The sequence below is a fragment of the Vulpes vulpes genome, chromosome 16 (assembly GCF_048418805.1).
Source record: "Vulpes vulpes isolate BD-2025 chromosome 16, VulVul3, whole genome shotgun sequence".
NCBI lineage: Eukaryota > Metazoa > Chordata > Mammalia > Carnivora > Canidae > Vulpes > Vulpes vulpes.
In genome coordinates, this window is record NC_132795.1 from 39475035 (window position 1) to 39495323 (window position 20289).

A 20289-nucleotide genomic window follows, 5' to 3' on the forward strand; every position below is an offset into this window, starting at 1 on the left:
AACCAAACCCTGCAACACATAAGTAAGAATTATACATCATGGCAAAGTCGGATTTACTCCAGGAATGCAGGACTGGTTTGACATTAGAAAATCCATATAATTTGTCATAATAACAGAATAAATGAAATATGATCATCTCATTTAGGTGCAGTTAACCATCTAATAAAATTCATACATATACCCTTTTTTGTAAAAAAGTAAATCTTAGCAAACTAGAAGGGAACTTCTTAAATCTCATAAAAAAATATTGACCAAAAACCTAAAATAAACATATTATTAATGGTAAATTATCTGTTATGTCCCTATTGGTTGCCTAAGTTTTGACTTCTTCCTTTATTTCTAAAATAGGTGATTGTTGTTCTTCACTATTAACTATTTTTGTTCTTTTGAAACTAATGTATTCTCCCATTTTATCTTTACTTTGAAATGATATACCTTGTTAGTCTTTCATCTCTCCTAAATTATGCATTTTATTGTTAGTTTTTCCCCACTGTTGTGCCCCCAAATTCTTCCTTTTTGTGCTCAATGCCTCTGCTTTAAAAAGGCAGAAAATCTAAATGTCAATTTATTTTTTCTCAATAGCATTGAGATTCAGATCTCAGCTATGACAGTGTTTTAGAATCATCATCATTAGAACCACGGTAGTGTTGGTCACTAGAGTGGTGTCAGCACCTGATGGGAATGGACCCGTTGTATTTCTCTAATGATTGTCTACAGTTAGTCCTGTGTTATTAAAATGTTCCTGACTGTGACACTAAACATAAAGGCTGGTATAATCTTTTAACTATAGGAGTCTTAGAAATCTGGTAACGATGAGGCTGTCTGGTACGGTGTACATCACATCCCTGGAAGATCCCAGGAGCAACAGAGACGAGTGAAGAGCAAGACAGTGAATGAGCAGGAGAGACTTTCTATGAGCAGTCTGCAGTCTGCAGTCTGCAGTCTTGTGGGTTGAATCTTCTCCTTACATTTGAAGAACTAGCCATGAGCCTTCTATGTACACTCATTCTGTCATTCATCATCGTAAATTATACACAGTTTCACATTTAAATAAAGCCACATTTTCAAAAACTACAATGTGTCATATCTCAATAATCTGGTCATATACAAAATTACCATTTTCATTTTCCATCATGCTTTAATTACATGGAAAAGTCAAGGCCGCTTTTCTTGGTTTTCCTCAAGGGCAGCTAAATATACTTAAAATACTATTTAGCTGTGACAAAGTGTTATCATATTTGGAAATTGGTGGAATGAATGTTGCCCCATGGAATTAAAATGTTTAGAGAAGAATGCTGTTTTCATTATGTTCAGAAAACATATATACTTATAATACAGTATATCATATTCTAGTATTAGAGAGATTGGTACAGAAAATTCCTGTTAACCTGGAGTAATTTTTAAAGATATATCTTAATAAATTTAGTTATTTCAGTTACCTAAGAGTTATAACCTGATTCTAAAATAACCAATTTTCAAAGAATACAATAAAATATTCACAGTGCTAAAACTCTAGGGAGCTTCATTTAATCATTGATGACTCAGGAAGCAACTCAGAATCTTGCAGTGCCTCATTTTATAATTAACCTCACTTATTATACGGTAAAGTGAAAATTCTAGTTTATTTGAATTTCCTGATTATTTGGATTATGAGTAAACATATATTTTGTAAAGGTCATGAAAGCTCTGTTATGTACGCCCTCATATATTTTCCTGTAATCCTGTCTACCCCTGTTATGGACATTATAGAAAAGAGAGGTTGAAACTTACCCTCTTCGATTGCAAAGTAGCCATGAAAAATACTCAATACTGAATTTCTTGAAGGAAGGATACGCGGACCACCCCTCTTAGCCCCATCTGGGGTATTTGTTAGAAATGCAGATTCCTGAGTCATTCACCAAACCTGCTGAATCACTGTATCTGGAAAAGATCCCAGGATAGTAAGAGGCTCTCCAGGTAATTCTGACAAAAGTTTGGGACTCCTTGCCAGATGGCTTCTGTATCTGAGATAGCAACCTAGGGTGGGTAGAGCCAAAATAATTCCTCCCGTGGATGTTGATACAGGAAAAAAGTGACGAAGATTGAAATGGGTGTGCTACTTCCCACGGAGTATGAGAACAGGAAATAATACGTTCTACCGTCAGACCAAAGGAATTTCAGAAGCAAAGTTGGAAATAGTTCAGAGCTCTTTCATTCATATTTATAACATCATTGCTTAAGGTACAGATTTCTTGATGTGTTTTTTAATTTACTGATGTGAAGTAACATGAAATTAGCTGAGTGTCACTGGATTCATTTGGAAAATATTTTTTATTGTTTTAATGCTTTTCTTTTACTTCGATCATGATAGTAAATGTCTCAGATTTCTTTCCACTGAATATCTTGAGTTTTCAGAGCTTTGGTTGTGATATAATTACATGTTTTCAATAAATGCAAGCCAATTTTACTTGTAGTTCTAGCTCTAACTGTCTATTACTACTGGGAGCAGAATATAATGGTCTTTATTTTTTATTTTATTTTACTTATTTATTTATTTTTAAGATTTTATTTATTTATTCATGAGAGGCACACAGAGAGACGCAGAGAGGCAGAGACAAAGGCAGAGGGAGAAGCAGGCTCTATGCAGGGCGCCCGATGTGGGACTTGATCCCAGGACTCCGGGATCATGCCCTGGGCCAAATGGTTTTTAGAAAGAACTCTTTTTTTTTTTTTTTTTTAACTTTCTTTTTATCCTTTCTTCCCACTGTGGAAAGATAAGCAGATGATAGTTTTATTTGGACCATTAGTTTTTTCCTATGAGGAAAAAAATGTATAAATTAACCTGTATAAATTAACCACTTACCTCCTTCCCCCTTCAACAATAATACCCTTTCCATCTTCCCACCCCCATTTGAAGGGTCAGTCAAAAGCATTTATTTATGAAGCACTCATTACACTCCGGGAAGTCGCAACAGAAGACTCTCCTCTCCTTTTCTATATTCTATTACTGTTGAGAATCCAGTAAGTATCCAAGTCTTGCTCCATAGCTCAACTACCCTAAAGTTTACAATACTCACTTTTGCTCAAGGGCAGCTTTCACTAAGCCACAGGTCAATCATGACAGTAAGTAAGCCTTATTTTTTCCTCCACCTGGTGTCTTCTCCAAAATGTTCCCCAACTGTGTGCGCTGTGGGCCTCCTGATTTTACTGTGGGCTGTTCTTGGAAATACTGTTGATCATCAGTTCTGAATCCTAGTCTGTCCCTATGTTTACAAGAGGAATGTGTTGAAACCAGACTGCTTTCTCCTTGCTATCTTGACCTTTTAGCCTCCACAAATGAGACACCGGCACCTGGGGAAGGTAATTTCTATTTTTTTATTTTTAATTTATTATTATTATTTTTTTATTGGAGTTCAATTTGCCAACATATAGCTTAACACCCAGTGCTCATCCCATCAAGTGCCCCCCTCAGCGCCCGTCACCCAGTCACCTCAACCCCGCTGCCCACCTCCCTTTCCACCACCTCTCGTTCATTTCCCAGAGTTGGGAGTCTCTCATGTTCTGTCTCCCTTTCTGATATTTCCCACCCATTTTTTCTCCTTTCCCCTTTATTCCCTTTCACTATTTTTTATATTCCCCAAATGAATGAGACCATATAATGTTTGTCCTCCGATTAACTTATTTCACTCAGTGGGGAAGGTAATTTCAAGCAGAATCACAAAGTAGGAAAGATACAGGTTAAAGCTTTGCAGCCCTATTTTGGGTTTTCACCTGCATCACCCAGGGGATGATAAGGCCTTAAGGGTTGGAAGCTTTGAGAAAGTCCTCCTCCCTGTTTTCAGGTTTGTATTACCACCTCAAAAAGCTATCCTTTGAATCTTTCAACTGCCCCTCTTCTTCCACTGAAAGGGACATCCTTGTCTGAGCCCTTTCTTCTTTCCCACCAATACCATACACTGCAGTCGAGGAAGGCCACAGATGTGGGCTGTGTAGAGAAAACCTACCTGCCTAGTCTCATGCATGTCTGTGCATGTGTATGCATGTATGTGGGTGGGGGGTGATAGACTGTATCTTCCAACCCATGTTTCTTAATCAGTATTCTCTCCAAGGCATCTGTGAGTTGGTGGTTTCTTTGCTAATTAACCCGTATGTTAAGCAGGCACGTGACACACATATTCATGCAGATTTGTCCTGGATAGTATAAAATGCATATATTTGAGAATAGAATATAGCCACAACATTAGTAAGGCTCATGCCCTGGATGGAAAATAAACAGGTCTGTAAAGAACTATCTTTATGGATCTCTTCAAGAGCCACCAAAGAACCAAACTAGATCTTAATGACTTTTTTCCCCCACAGTGGTCACATTGCATACATTTTGTTTCAGAATCTGCCTCAGAGAAGTAAGAGGTAGGCATAAGTTCAGTTTCCCTCTAGGGTTGCCAAATTTAGCAAATAAAAATGTAGAATGTCCAGTTACAGTGAGTTTCAGATAAACTATGAATGACGCTCCGTGAAATGCTTGGACATACTAAAAATTATTTGGTGTTTGTCTAGAATTCACATTTATCTGGGTATCTCGTGTTTTATCTGGCAACTCCTGTCACAACATCTTGTTCACCTCTAGTCTTACTACTACTATCTTAGACTAGGGACTCTACCTTGAGTCTGGGTATCTGCACCTGCCTGAGTGGCCTTCCCAACAATGCTCTTCTGATTACCCCCATTGCCTGCTACATACTAAATTTGTGTTTAATAGATTTTATTCATTTATTCACGAGAGATGGAGGCAGAGACAGAGGCAGAGGGAGAAGCAGGCTCCATGCAGGGAGCCCGATGTGGGACTCGATCACGGGACCCCAGGATCATGCCACCACTGAGCCACCCAGGTGCCCCCACACAAGTTTTTAAAACTATTTTTCATTACGTTTCTCTTCCACACAAGAATTTATGCTCCTCTTGCTTTCCAAAGTGATTTCAGTGTGCAATTGTATACCAAATTCTGTGTGTATATCTGTTATGTGTTTTCCTTGGGGGACCATTTCCTTTTATCAGGATCTCAAACAGGCATATTCAAGCTATGGCCTGTGGTCATATACAAAGAAACAAAAGTGGGTGGATTCGGAAAATGCACCTCGCCTCAGTCATGACTTTTTCTTTAGGCATCAGTACTTTGAAAGCCCCCTCATATCATTCGACTCCCACCAACATCTATGCAGAACAGGCGGGGCGGGCATTGTTACTTTCATTTCAAAGATAAGGTCACTGAATCCCAGAGATGGGAGTTATAAAGTCACACACAACTACGACATGGCGTAAGCCAGAGTTTGAATAGAAGTCTGCCAACTGCAAATTTATTTTTCTCTACTTTAATGCACCACCAGCTTTAAAAAATATAAAATCAACTTTGGTACAATAAACAGTTTAAAGCTGCTTTGTATATTTTTGAACCTCAAAAAGATTCCTCTCCATCTCTGAAGAGATGTTCTTACTCTCTTCTCTCTAGTGGACCTTGTCACTTAGCTGTGAGTTACACACCACAACTACTGGATGTTTGGCCATTTGACCTAATGGGATGGCTTTTCAATGTGGTCACGTGGTGAAATATACCAGTATTCCACTGCTCCTCAAATATTTGGGGACTATTAGGGTATTTCAGAGTCCGTTTATAAGTGCTTATAATAAAAATCATTAATATTTTATGTTTACTCATTTGAAAGCATAAAAGGAATAACATAGCTATTCATGTTTTGTTCTAATTTTTGTCTTTTTCCACAAATCAAGTGTGTTCTAAAAAAAAATAGAAGCGCTTCATTTGCCTCTCAGGCCTCCATACTTTTCCTCCTACCTCTTTAGCCTCACCACCTTATTTTTTTTCCTTTAAAAAAAATCATTAATTTTTCATCAAGATAAGTGCACTCTTTAATCTCTATCCCCTATTTCCCCCATCATACCCTCCCTCTTGTTAACCATCAGTTTGTTCTCTGTAGTTAAGTCTGTTTCTTAGTTTATCTTCTTTTTTCCCTTTGCTCATTTGTTTCTTAAATTCCACATGAGTGAAATCATATCATATTTGTCTTTCTCTGACATATTTCACTTAGCATAATACTCTAGCTCCATCCATGTCATTGTAAATGGCAAGATATTCTTTTTATGGCTGAATAATATTCTGTTCTATACACGCACACATGCACACACACACACTATCCGACATCATCTTTATGCATTGATGGACACTTGGGCTACTTCTATAGTTTGGCTATTTTAAATGCTGCAATAAACAGGGGTGCATGTATGTCTTCAGATTAATGTTTTTATGTTTGGGGGGTAAGTACCCAGTAGTACAATTCTTGGATTGTAGGATAGTTCTATTTTTAATTTTTTGAGGACCCACCATACTGTTTTACATGGTGGCGGCACCGGTTTGCATACTCACCAACACTGCCCTTGCTGGCTTTTTTTTTTTTTTTTAAACAACCTTGGACTTCTCATGATTTAAGTATCATTTCTATGCTATCTGCATCCCAGCCATCCCTCCATATATGCAACTTTCATATTTAATGGTATAAATGAACAGTATGTTATGTGTCTAAGAGCCACATCAAACTTAACGTGGAAAACTGAGCTGCAAATATATTACCCCAACCATCTACTTCCACTTCTCACTATGGCAATTCTGTAATGCCCCGGGGCGGGGGGGGGAAGGAGGAAGAGAAAAAAAAAAGTATAGAGACGTTTTTTTCTTTCTTTCAACCCCAACGTTTGGTATGTCAGCAAATCTGGTGGGCCCTTCCTTCCAAATATATTTGCAGTTTGATAACTTTTTGTTATGCCCACTGCTTCCCTACTCCAAATCATTATCTCTCACCTGGATTGCTTCAAGAGCCTCCCAACTGGTCTCCCTTTCTTTTTCTGCACTCCTTAACAGAACAGCCAAAGAAAGTTCTCTATGAAAATGGAAATCAGATCGTGTAGCTCTTCTGTGTAAAGCCTATAATAGCTTCTCATCTCACTACTACAAAAGAAGCCAAAGTTCTTATTAATGACCCATAAGACCCTACATGATTGCCTCTGGGGCCACAACCTTTGATGCTCCCTCCACAGCCCCTTTTTACCCTCTTCTCCCCATGCCAGTCTCCTGGATGGTCCTCCTACAGGGCAGGTCTGCTGCTGTTTTGGGGCATTTCCTCTTTGCCTGCTGTTCCTCTTCTCTCAGACGACAGCTTGGCTTCCTTCTTTCTTGTATGTCTTTAATGTTACGTTCCCAACACTTTTGGCAACCTTCCCTGCCTTATTTCTCTTGATAACAGTTACCACTTTAACATACTAGATCCCATACCAGTTTACCTTATTGTCTATCCAGCTCATAGTAAGCGTTAAGTAAATGTTTGTAGAATGAATGAATGCAAGCATGATTTTCCCTGTGTTGAAGATGTTTTAAAAATCTCATATTTTGATAGCAAATCTAAAAGTGGTTTTCACAAAGTAGTTTGAATAACGATTCATAAGTGTGTTGTAGCCTTCTAATATGATTACTTTGAGGAAGTAAAGACTTAAAACCATAGTTGAAGACACTTACTATTAGTAAACCTGGGTATAAATATAAAAAGTATTCGAAGAAAACATACATTGAAAGAATCACTAACTCGGGGATCCCTGGGTGGCTCAGCGGTTTGGTGCCTGTCTTTTGCCCAGGGCATGATCCTAGAGTCCCGGGATCGAGTCCCACTCGGGCTCCCTGCAAGGAGCCTGCTTCTCTCTCTGCCTGTGTCTCTGCCTCTGTGTGTGTGTGTGTGTGTCTCATGAATGAATAAAAATATTTTTAAAAAAATTATTCTAAATAGACTTCCTTAAGGGGTGATTACAAATACAAATGTAGGACTCTGAGCTGTGAAGAGAAACAATGAGTCATTTCAGACAGGAAACCATATCAGATAAAGCTTAAATAAGGCAAAGAGTGACTCTGGTGATTGAAAGTTGGTCAGTGATGATAAAACTTAGTATTAATATTAAATTGATATTTATTAAGGATTTACCATTAGCATGGAACTAAGCGCTAAGCCTCATGAGTAGCATCTTTATTTTTTTCATTCTACAAAGAATAATAACAAAGCTTAAAGTAGTTGAGTAACTTGCCTGTTGTCCCATGAGCTTTAAAGCTGGAGGCCATGCTCGAATTGAGGTCTGTCTGATGCCAAAGCCCAGGTCCTTGGCCACTGAGTGGAACTATATCTGATTTAAATGGCTTGATCTCATGACCCATGAGGTCATGACCTGAGCCAAAACCAAGAGTCTGACACTCAGCCGACTGAGCACCCAGGCACTCTTAAAACGTTCATTTTTGCTCCTCCCCATCCTCTTTCATTCTGTATGTCTATGTGGCTGATGTTGCATGTATTGCTTTACGTGACACAATCTTGCCAACAGTCAAGCAGCTTTGCTGGCCTAGAGAGGATTATTTAATTCTCTACAACACTGAAAATCTTGTTGTTACCTACTTATTGTAGCATATCCACATAGCCAAAGCTGGTAGAGTCAGGCAGTTCATCAATGATGGCAATACATCAAATCTCTCCAGAATCATCAATAAAAGGGATGGTTTCAACTGTGAGATAAAGGAATGCCATTTGAGAGGTAGCAACATTATTTTACCACGGAAAGATGAAAAATGTTCATTTTAGCAACACTATTTTACCATGGAAAGATGGAAAATGCTCATTTTAATTTGTTTAGGGGTCCCACTTCCTGGCCTGGTTATAGAGTCCTTGTCTTTTTAGTACATCTGGTGACTGGGGGTTGGAAGGGTTGTTGTGGAAGTGGAAATCCTTTTCCAGAATCTGAGAGAAAATTTCAGGTGTCTCCCTTAGTCAGCACTGACTCTGTGTCCCTCATTTTGTTGAGAATAGTTCTCCTCAACCCTGTTTCCAGTCTAGCACACTGAGGCGAGGGGCATGCTTCCACTAGTATAAAGGTGTTCTCAGCAGGGGTGAGTGACACCATTCTATTTCGCAGGGGAGCAGAATCTGGGGAGTTTGGATTGGGTGTAGGTTGAAAACCTTTCTCCCGGAGAGTCTGTTACATCCTCCTTCAAGATAATTCCCTTACTCTTCAAGCCAATCATAATTGGTTTAAAACGATGATGCTTGATAAATGTTCAATGAATCTAAGTACTAACTTAGGGTTTCTCACCCTGACTGGGGGCGTTTGAATACTTATCTAGTCCTAATCTGTCCATTCTGCAGTGTGGAGTTGTTGGCATCTGCCCAAGGTGTTCCTTGGAGTAGAGGCTGCCCCAAAGCTTTGTGTAGTGGCTGAGAGGATCTTCTTGAAGAGCTGAGCACAGCACGTTGGGGATTACGCCTCAAAGCCTGTCCTGCTTACAGACTCATTTTAAAAGAGGCTGCCCCAACCACAACCCCTTAAGAAGGGAGCAACACTGCCTGTTTCCTCAGCATCAGTGCTATGTCGTGTCCTTCCATCCTAGTCACAGTTGGAGTAGGAGAGGACACCTGGCTCAGAGGTGGCCAATTGGTGGGCCACCCAGTGGCTTCTGAGATCAGCCTCAAGTAAGAACTCTCCCCAAAAAGGACAGTGGTGATAGAATCAGATTCTCTCCTCCAGGGCACTTGATTATGAACTGTAGATAGAGAGCTGGCAGCAAGTGGAAAGAGCTATGGTTGTGCAACTTAAATTATGGCTGTGCTCTGAAGACATTTTACGAGGACTGGGGCAATGGTGTCCTGGCGCTGGCTCTCACAAGCCCGAGGGCTGGTTGTGTGCATCTCTTCCCACGTTCACATCAGGTTGGTGGGAGTATTGACACTGCATCAATTGGTTTTTGTTACAATTGAGGTCTCCCTCCTCCAGATCTGGTTGTTAAAAATGTACTAGCACACCACAGGGTAGGGGAAGGGATGGTATATGGGGAGCAGGGGAAGCAGTTACCTCTTCTGGGTCCTTTGTCTTAAAAACAAACAGTATTTAAGGTAATATGTTAACGTGATTGGTATTAAGATTATAATAAAAGAAGACATTAGAGAAAACATTGTGAAATATATGATTTAAATATCAGTGGTTAAATTACAAAGCCCATAGGAATGTGGTCAGAGAGTAGTACTTTTCCTGTTCCTGGTACCTATCAAAGGCACAAGCCCCCACCTCCCAGGCCCACAAAGGATGACCTGACAAGCCGGTTAAGTCTCTGGTCTTATTTCCACATGTATTTGTTACCCCTATTACTTGAGGTAACTTGAGTGCACACCGGTTACTTAAAACCACAAGAGCCCAGTGAATACGGTTTTTGAATTCCTTTTTTTTTTTTTTTTTTTTAATGTAGGGAAACGGGACAGATTAGTACAGTAAAAAGAGTACGTATGATTTTGGAATGAGGTTTGAATTCCAATACTCCTTCACCCCTTCCTAGTAGCATAATTTATTGTGCCTCAGTCTCCTTAGCTGTAAAATAAGGATAAAGGAAAATAAGCTCAGAGATATTTGTAGTGATTAAATGAAGTACCATGTGTCGAACATCTAGCACAGTGTCTGGCACTTGTTATGCACTCAAGTAACGTTAGCTCTCCCCCCCCCCTTTTTTTTTAAAGATTCTAATTATTTATTCATGAGAGATGAGAGAGAGAGAGAGAGAGAAAGAGAGAGAGAGAGAGAGAGAGAGAGAGAGAGAGAGACAGGCAGAGGGAGAAACAGGCTCCATGCATCTCCTTTCTTTAACATACTTATTGAAGCCTTTAAAACAGCTGGTGGATGGGGTGCCTGGGCAGCTGGTGAGTTGAGCGGCCCACTCTTGGTTTCGGGAGTGGTCGTGACCTCGGGATCATGGGATGGGGGATACCCTCAGGCTCTGCACTCAGTGTGGAGTCTGCTTGTCCCTCCCCTTCTTCTCTCCCCCCATCCCAATAGATAGAATCTTAAAAAAAAAAAAAAAACAGCTGCTACTTTTGCTCTCAAGTCAGCAGAATTGATACAAGTACTTAACTCTCCACTTGTTTTAATATGAATTAGGTTGTATGATAATGCATTATTTATAATTTTATGTTTTTGTATATAAGATCAACTAGACTATTTTGAATATAATTACAGTCCTTTGAAACAAGCTCTTCTCTACACTTAGCTCAGAGCTCCTATATGTCCACAAATTACTGTGCTCGTATCCTTTTGTTTTTAAACAACTAGTTAGAATATAGGCAAAGAACTATGTTAGATTTTGTAAGGGAATTAAGAAAAACATGCTGGGGTAACCTGGGTGGCTCAGTCAATTGAATATCCAACTCTTGGTTTTGGCTTAGGTCATGATCTCAGGGTTGTGGGATAGAACCCTGTGTTGGGCTCCAGGCTCAGCAGAGAGTCAGCTTGAGATTCTCTCTCTCCCTCTGCCCCTCCCCCTGGCTCGTGTGCTCTGTCAAATAAAAATTAATATTAAAAAAAGAAAAACATATGCTTACATAATATATAGTTAAATATACACAAAGGAGGAAAGGGAGGGAATATTCAGTTTTTTTCCTGAGTATCTTCCCACTGCCCAACTTCTAGATAGCTATATTGAATAATATAAGGTTCAATAGTAATGTGTCTTTTAAATCCCTTATTTATTGTATTACAGTTTATTTGCCCTTAGCTTACTTAGGTCATCTGCCCTTGGCCCCATTATCAACTGCTAGTATATTAAGGGTGAAATCTGCCCATTTGCCAGGAGTAATTTATGGGTTGTGGTATTTCTCAGTACCAGATGATCTAGGAGGAGCTACTTGCAAATGGACTGTTTTTTTTTTTTTTTTTGGCATATACACCTTAATAACTGGCTAGAATTACACTTGTCTTGAAGTTTCTGATTTGTAAATACAGCATTTTCAAACAAGTAGTGTGATGTACACATTACCATACTTTAGTTCATATTAGAATAATCCATCCACACTCTCAATCTGTTTGGCATTTACCCCTTAAGAATCTTGCATCCATAAATCATTTCTGTAGCATCTTAAAACGTTCCTAAGTCATTACATAACTAACATCTTGCATCTCCAGGGCCTTGTCCCGTTAGTGTGAATCAAAAAAGTAATAATAATAAATTATAGTAATTAGGGCATAATTACGTTGTCTTGGAAAGCGAAGGTCTCATTCGGACTTGACGCCTGGAGCAGTTTTCAGCGCCAGAGGAAAGGCAGGGGACTAGGCTTGGGTCTGCCCTCGGACCTCTGCGCCTGGCATCCCGGCCACCCCAGGACCACCTTTTGAATACGTTTCAACACGGCCTTTTAGCCAAGCTACAGCAAACGCAAAACTGAAGGGGATGAAAGGAGGTTGGTGGTGGGAGGGACAACGGGTCTCAACAGCAGCATTTAAGGGTCACGAAAAGTTGGGCGGCCTCGGCCGCAACCAGACGCCGCCCGCCCGGGACGCCCGGGACGCAGGAGGCGGGAGGCGGCTGTGTCGGACGGCGGCGGGCGCGGGGCTCGCGGCGCGGGGCGCGGGGCTCACCGGGGGGCGGGCCTGGCGGGCCCGCCGCAGCCCCCCGCACCCCTGCAGCCCCGCACCCCCGCACCCCCACGCAAGCATCTGCCGGGCTCTTCATCCTGTCAGTACCCAAGCCCCCAGGCGTGGGCCGCGCCGGGCCTCCCGGGGTCCGCGCTGTCTGTCTGTCCGACCCCTGCGCGGTCCGCGCCGGCGGTGCAGGGGGGCGGCGGGCGCTCGGCGGGCTCCCTCGCGGGCTCCCAGGCTCTTGCTCATATTTGGCCGCGGCCGCCCGTGCCCAGGAATTTCCCGTCATGCCTCCCGCCGCCCCGTCCGTCGCCCGGAGCCGCGGAGGGGGGAGGGAGGGAGGGAGGGAGGCGGCGGCGGACGGCGGGCCCCTGCCCTTCCATGAGCGCGCGGCGCGGCCCCCGGCGCCCCCTCTCGCCGCTCCTCTGCCTCTGGCTGCTCGCGGCCGCGGCGCGGGGAGGCGCGCAGGCAGGTAAGTCCCGGCGACGTGCGACCGCGACCCGGGCCCCGGCCTCCTGCGGGCCGGGCAGGGGCGCGGCGGGGAGCGCGGGGGGGTCAGGCCGGCTCCGTCCCCGTCCCCCGGGGTGGGGGCGCCCGCTGACACCTTATCCCGTCCCCGGAGCGGACCTGAGCCCGCGGGACGCCCCGGGCGGCGAGCAGCGCGGGGGGGGGGGGGGCAGCGCCGGGGGGAGGGGGGAGGGGGGCAGCGCCGGGGGGAGGGGGAGGGGGGCAGCGCCGGCGGGAGGGGGGAGGGGGGCAGCGCCGGGGCCCCGCCGAAGTGCCCGCTCGGGGAACGGGCCGCTCCGCGTGGGAAAGCGCCCGCCAGGCCCGCGCGTCCCGCAGGGTGGGGGTCTCCGGGGCGCGGGGGGCGAGGGCAGGGGCGCGGGGGGCAGACGCGGGGTCTCTGGGGCGCGGGGGGCAGACGCGGGGTCTCGGGCGCAGGGGGCAGGGCGGGGACTTGGGGGGGCAAGGGCGGGGTCTCGGGGGCGCAGGGGGGCGGGGGCAGGGGGCAGAGGCGGGTCTCCGGGGCGCAGGGGAGCAGGGGCAGGGGCGCAGAGGGCAAGGGCGGGGTCTCGGGGGCGCAGGGGGGCGGGGGCAGGGGGCAGAGGCGGGTCTCCGGGGCGCAGGGGAGCAGGGGCAGGGGCGCGGGGGGCAGAGGCGGGTCTCCGGGGCGCAGGGGAGCAGGGGCAGGGGCGCGGGGGGCAGAGGCGGGTCTCCGGGGCGCAGGGGAGCAGGGGCAGGGGCGCAGGGGGCAAGGGCGGGGGTCTCCGGCGACTGGCCCGCGGGGTGGGGGCCCGGCTGCCGCCCCCGCGGGCCCCGCTCGTATTTAATAGGCCTAACCCGAGCAGGACCCCGAGTTCGTCAGGTACCAGTTTTGTTTTGCTTTGAAGCGGAAAAAAAGCATCTGAGTCTGTTTTTTTTTTTTTTTTTTTAAGTTTCATACTGGACCATTTAAAGTCAAAACTATGTGAAGGAAAGGTGCCATCGCTGCCTGCCCTGGCTTAGGACTGTGGTAATTCGGGTCTTCACAGGATGATTTTTAAGGATCGTTTTCTTGAGATCATGTGGAAAATATCAGGGAAACGTTTTTTTTTTTAATTTCCCCCATCAAGCAATTACAAAAAGCAATGATTTGAAATGACGGAGGTAGAGTGTAAGGCCGATGTGAAATTGCACGGACTTTGATATTCGTGATGAGGCTCTAACTTACTGACCATCAGAGCTTCTCGGTGCTTCATGGTTTCGGGAATGGAAGGTCAAAAATGATCATTCCTCAGTTGAGATAAGGAAACTTCAGTTCGCTTTTGTTTTTGCCACTAGTAGGCTGAACTGTCAACACGGTAATGGCTAGCAATTAGGACTGAGAAATTAGCTGCAAACTGACTCTATTAAGCATGGATTATATTCAGAACTCTCTTCTCTTTCTCTTATTTCCATTTGCAGCCTTGGTGGCAAAACAGACTTTTTTGTTTTCTTTCAAAACAGACTTTAAAATATAGTTTGTCTGTAAAAATGTCTTTAGGATTCGTGTAACTTCTAACATTGCCAATTTAGATTAATGGGAAATTTAAAAAATGTTTAGCCTTTTTAAATGTGCAGTTTATAAATATTAAGTAATGATACCCATTTCATGTTTGCTTCTGATTGAGACTGTTTTTCAGAAAGACCTTTTTATGGATTCACGTTTTAGGAGTATCTTTAATAGTACTTCTTGGGAAATACAACAGGTTCTAACTGCACATTTTATTAGTGGTCTTCTAGAAAATACTGTGCTGCACGATAAAGAGTGGATTGTACTGCCGGGGAATATATGTTTCTTTCTTTTTTTTTTTTAAATTTTTTCAGTGATGTGTTGACTTACCTAATTCTTGTGGTAAAGCAGCCCTCGAAGACCAAAATGCACTGTGCTGTGGCCCCTTGCCAGCAATTTTGAACACCAAGTGTATATTTGGATCATTTAAACATTCACTTTTTTAATTTTGGTCCCAGCTGACCTATAAGTCTAATTTCTAGTGACTTTTATTAGGGCCCTATGTGAACGTCTGGAATTTTTTTATATTAAAGTCAGTAGCTCTCTGCCGTATAGAATTTTGTCAGAGTGCCTAACCGCCTGTCTGCCAAAGTTGCAAACATACAGCATCATTTAGGTTTTGAATCAAACTTAGGTTTTAAAGGTGCTTGTTCTAAAATTTTAACTAAAATGTTAACCCATTAGGTCAGAAATCTTTACTATTTTGCTAAACTCAAGTAACAAGAATATCCAAAAAAGATCCCAGCAGTAGCTTTATAGATTTTTTCCCCTACATTTTCTAAAACATTTATCCTTTTTAAATTAAGAATAAAATTTCAGCCATTAAAGAGGAACTTCAGGCAATAATACATTTTGGCTCTATTATCTGGTCACAGTTTTTTTTATTTTTTTCTCACCTGTGTTCCTTACCATAGTTGGGGATTGATTGATGAATTTGGCTCAGATGTTTAACTTCCTTTTCTGTAAACTGATGAAGTTGAACATAATCTCCGTGTCCCTTCTAACTCCAGAATACTGTAATATTGTTTTTGTTTATATGATCCTGCGGAGCTACCCACACTACATTGATTCAGACTTCACATTGTCAGCTCTGACTTGATATACGTGTTCAACTGGTCTTCTTGTGGTCAGATCTGATTGGTGTGGATCCAGCTTGTGGAACATCTTGATACTTGGCACATGCGCACAGATGCACACACGTTGACAGAGTTCTGTGATATTAAGTTTCTGTGTTACTTTCTCTTCCCCTGATCTAATAGCAGAAAGTGCTGGTTATGTCATAGGGTAAATGTCAAACTGCTGTTTGGGGACAGTTAAGCCCAGGCCCTAAAATGGTTTGGTATTCAGTTCTGGAATTTGTGTCTTGGTTAGGGATACCACAGTAGAGCACCCAAACCTTTCTGTGGTTGGGAGGCTGTGGCTAGTTATTTGGGGGCATTCCAGATGAAACGCCCTACATTCCTACAAAATGCCCTATTGATCATACTTGGACCTACCCATCTGGTCTATTCAGAGTTAAATTGAGTTTGAATAGGAGGGTAATCAGATTTCTGTTTAATTTGCCAGTTGTTGGGATCTGTGATTGCTGTACAGATAGATATTTCAAGACTTTACTTTGAAAATTCCGATATTTTCTCCTTTGTGGGCACAGTTGTTTTTTCTGTTAAAATTCTCAGCATGATCCTGGATCCTTGTTCACATGTTTTCTCCATAGCAGACCAGAGTTGTCTTTATGGCTTTTAAAGAAAAGCAAGGAAAGAATAAAATTGTAGAAAAGGTAGGCCAGCAATAAATCAACCAATTGACTTTATGGAGGATTTGGTTATTGCCTCTTTTAAGCTTCTGTTGTAAGGAACAGAAATGAACTTCAACTAGTTTTAGGAAAACGAAAGAGAGGTATTCGATGGAAGCTAAGTGCAGACAGACCTTATTAGGGACTAGGGACTGGAAAACCTGGAACTTTCCATCTCTCCTCTTGGCCTTTCTTTGCTTCATTGTCCATTCTTTGCTGACCATTTTTTTCCTGCTTTCCTGTGTTCCTGGTTGAATTTGACTGCTCAGCAGCTCTTGAATATTTATGTGTCCCTTGGTTCACAGGGAAAGACTAAATCATTGAGGCTGGAATCTAAATTCCTGAGAGATAGAACCTGTTAGACATAGGTTGGGTCACATTGTTGATATAGATTTTCCCTAAGATTTCCTCTAATTCTGGAGTTCTTTGTAGTACGTGTTGCAGACATTTGTGTGGTTTGATTTTGCATTTTTACATTTTGTACTATGGGGTTATTAGTTCTTAAAAGGTATAATTTTCTTTTGATTGCAGTATGTGTAGAAACGAGTGTGCCACCTTCAGTGGGATCCTAGGATTTTAGAGCAGTTCATTCAGACAGAGGCAGGAATGCTGAAGAGGAGGAGCCTTGGGGGAGTGAACGGAGGGTAGCACCACATTTAGGAATTACGGCACAGCTTGGCATCCACCTGACTTGTGAAAGATCCTCTTTAATAACAGTTGATCCATCCTGTAGATAATTGTCTGCATATTTTCAGGAATTCACTGAATTAAAATGCTAGGCTCAAATAGCTTAAGGGTGAATTCATTAAAACGATTTAAGTGATAACTGCAGACATTCAAAATAGTAGTAGTTGAGGGAGTTCCTTAGTTATTTTCCTGTTTCTCACCCAGGTTTAGTATTTCCCATCTCTCCCTTTCCCTTAGACCACTTCGGCCGCCTGGATTGTTTTTCTCTCCTAACTTGGCCTTCGGACCCGAAGGTCTCCACCTCATGGTCGTTTGCGAAGCTTTCTCCACCTCTTAGAATTTGTCATTTCTTTTGTTTCCAAGACATTCTGTACTGTGATTGGAGCATGATTTTACCATCTTGCGTGTATTCATCTTCACTGGACTGTAAGTTCTATTAGACCAGTGAATCATCTAGAAGAATTCACATAAGCTGTTAGCATCCATCATCCCAGGCATGATGATTCCAGCTTTTTCAGATGTTCTGAAGCTTGTATGGCATCCTGCTTGTCATTGCCTTCTCCTTCAATCATTGAAGCTCAGTCATATTGCTCTTCTTTCTTAGTCCTTGTCTGTTTTCTAGATACTACAGGCTTTTCCATGAAAATTCTAGTTCTATTGTGATGATCAAATATGTAGATGATGGGATCTTTTCCTACCAACTGAGATGGATAGGGAAGGAAAGTATAGCAAACTGATATGGAAGGAAATCGACTTGTGTTGAGCCTCCAATATTTACCAGATCAGATAGAGGGGGCAGGTATAGGAAAACATTGGCGCATATATGAAGGGGAATAGCGGGAAGGTAAAGTATAAAGATGGAAAATTAAGTTTGGCTTAGAACATGGAGGGCTTTCAGTACCAGGCTAGGAAATTTGGACTGGGTTAGTAAATTATGAGATTGAAATTTTTTTGAGTCCTCAAAATCAGGATTGGATTATAAGATATATTATCTAATAATTCAGAGGATGAGTCAAATTGGGAAAGAAACCATCGGATTAATAAAGAAAGGTTAAAAGAGATTTCTTAGAGAATGAGGACCTGAACGAGGGTTGGTGGCACTGGGATTGGAGGAGTGTTGCTGAGGAAGACAGCAAAGAAACAAACAAGTAATTGAAGATAGAGATAGAGAGGGATGACTAAAAGATGATGGGAAGATGTTAAGCCTGGGCGTTTGCGAGAATGTGAGCTCAGCAGGTTTGTGGGTGGAGGTAAAAAAATGAGTTTTGTTTTAGAGATCTCTTGCATTTGAGGTGCTGGTCGAACCTTCATGTGGAGATGTGTAGCCAGAAATGTGAGGCTGTGACTTGGAGGGATGGGGGGCTGGAGTAAAACGCGGATGAGTAAGGAAGCCTAAAACTAAAGGGGAGAAGAAAACAAAACACTTGTTGACTGGAGGAAGAGGAGGGACACAGGAAAAGCGTGATCATCCAGAAGATGCAGCTCCATGTGGCTTTGAACGAAGGCCAGTCAGTGTATGGCTTTCTGTCCCCGAGCTTTCCTTGTTTAGGGGACACCGCATGTACTCACTCCACGAATAGCACATGGGAAGCCTTGAGCAAAGGATCCTTTGGAAAGACCTTCCCAAACTGCAAAATTGTTGCTGGTACTTCCTGTCTTAACCTCTTCGGTGGCGTATATCTCTTAAGATAAAGGACTAACGCCATCATTGTCTTCGTCATCACCAGGCCTTGCTTTTCTCTGTACTCTGAGCTTCCTACAAGGGGTTCATTTAGCTTTGAACACACATTTTACTCTGTTTTGTCCTCACTCCTCCCTTTATCTTCTCCAAGAACATGAAGCCATTCCCACCAGATGGCTTTTTTATTTTTTGGTCCTCTGTGGGCACTTTTTTATTGCCATGGTCAAGTTTGTTCTTTTTCTTTCTTTTTTAAAGTGTTTTATTTATTTATTTGAGAGGGGGGTGAGGCAGAGGGAGAAGCAGACCCCCTGCTGAGTCAGGAACCAGATGTGGGGCTTGATCCCAGGACCCCGGGATCATGACCTGAGCCGGAAGCGGACGCTTAACCCACTGAGCCACCCAGGTGCCCCTGCCATGGTCAAGTTCTTATCCCTAAAATAATTATTGACAATTTCCTAATCTATGATTTTAAAAATTTATAATAAATCTCATCACTACCTCTTCCTTACAGAATGCCTTGTTTTTCTTATCTCTTCAAGCATTGCCTGCAAGTTTCTTGAACACTTGAGTTGGCCACCTGGCATACCCTGATCTGTGACTCTGGGCCTGGTAGCCTGGAGCAGCATTGTTACCTGGCATCTGTATGACTAGGTTACCCAGCAGAGTGCTGGTTACAGGAAACTGCCAATTTCCTGGTACCTGTCTTTTCTGAAGGAAAGCAGAGGGAATTTACTTCATTGAGAAGGCTTTATTTGCATAAACTGCAGAGGTTGGTAAAATATGGAGACGAATGCAGGTGAAACAGAGAAATAGTGCTGGTGTAGGAAATGTGCTCTCAGGGCCTGCTTCCTGGCCAACAGGGTATCCTGATTCTGTTTCTAAGAATAGTATACTCTTCATAACATGCGTCTGAAATGGCATGTCTATGTTTAGTATGGAGTATTAAGAATAATTTCTAACTTGATTAAAAAAAAGGAACCCTCCCAGATGCTAGTAGTTGTGCTTTTAGTAGCTGTTGGCTGAGAAAATACATAATAGCAAAAAGCCATTATAAAAATCTTTTTAAAAAAATTTTTATTTATCTATGATAGTCACACACACACACAGAGAGAGAGAGAGACAGAGAGAGGGAGACAGAGAGGCAGAGACACAGGCAGAGGGAGAAGCAGGCTCCATGCACCAGGAGCCCGATGTGGGATTCGATCCCGGGTCTCCAGGATCGCGCCCTGGGCCAAAGGCAGGCGCTAAACTGCTGTGCCACCCAGGGATCCCACCATAATAAAAATCTTAAATGAGTTTTTTTTTTAATATAAAAGCATTCTGACGTTCAGAAAGTACGTATATGTGGAAATTATGGCTTATAGAGCCTATAGATAGCTTGATTTCTTGCTTTGTGGATACTCTCAGGGAGGTTCTGGTGTCAGTTTTCAGTGGCTCGTTGTCATCTCACTTTAGAATGTGGAGGAGAGTTTTGTTTGAAAATCTGAGCCATGGTTGAAATTTTAGAATGACAAGAAAGTTCCTTCTCAATATCCTCTTGGAACAGCAGTTGCCTGTTTTATGCCAGGCAATGTGCTTTATGCTAAGACTGGGGCTGTTAAGCGGTCTCAGGGACTAGTATATGAA

At 42.8% G+C, this 20289-nt stretch overlaps 2 protein-coding genes across 3 annotated transcripts in view; both read left to right on the plus strand.

Moving 5' to 3' along the window:
* The window catches only part of LEMD3 (LEM domain containing 3), a 73400-nt gene extending 72323 nt beyond the window's left edge, over positions 1-1077 (plus strand). The window contains exon 15 of the transcript XR_011997849.1: positions 791-1077. The gene's annotated coding sequence lies outside the window, so the exon portion shown is untranslated. The remainder of the gene's footprint in view (positions 1-790) is intronic.
* An 11727-nt stretch (positions 1078-12804) lies between these two features.
* MSRB3 (methionine sulfoxide reductase B3) overlaps positions 12805-20289 on the plus strand; it is a 182224-nt gene continuing 174739 nt past the window's right edge. Inside the window, exons 1-2 of one of the 2 annotated variants that reach the window (XM_072742576.1) lie at positions 12833-12943; positions 13908-13984. The gene's annotated coding sequence lies outside the window, so the exon portion shown is untranslated. Of the gene's footprint in view, positions 12944-13907; positions 13985-20289 lie in introns of both variants that reach the window. The other variant, XM_072742575.1, reaches the window with a different exon arrangement.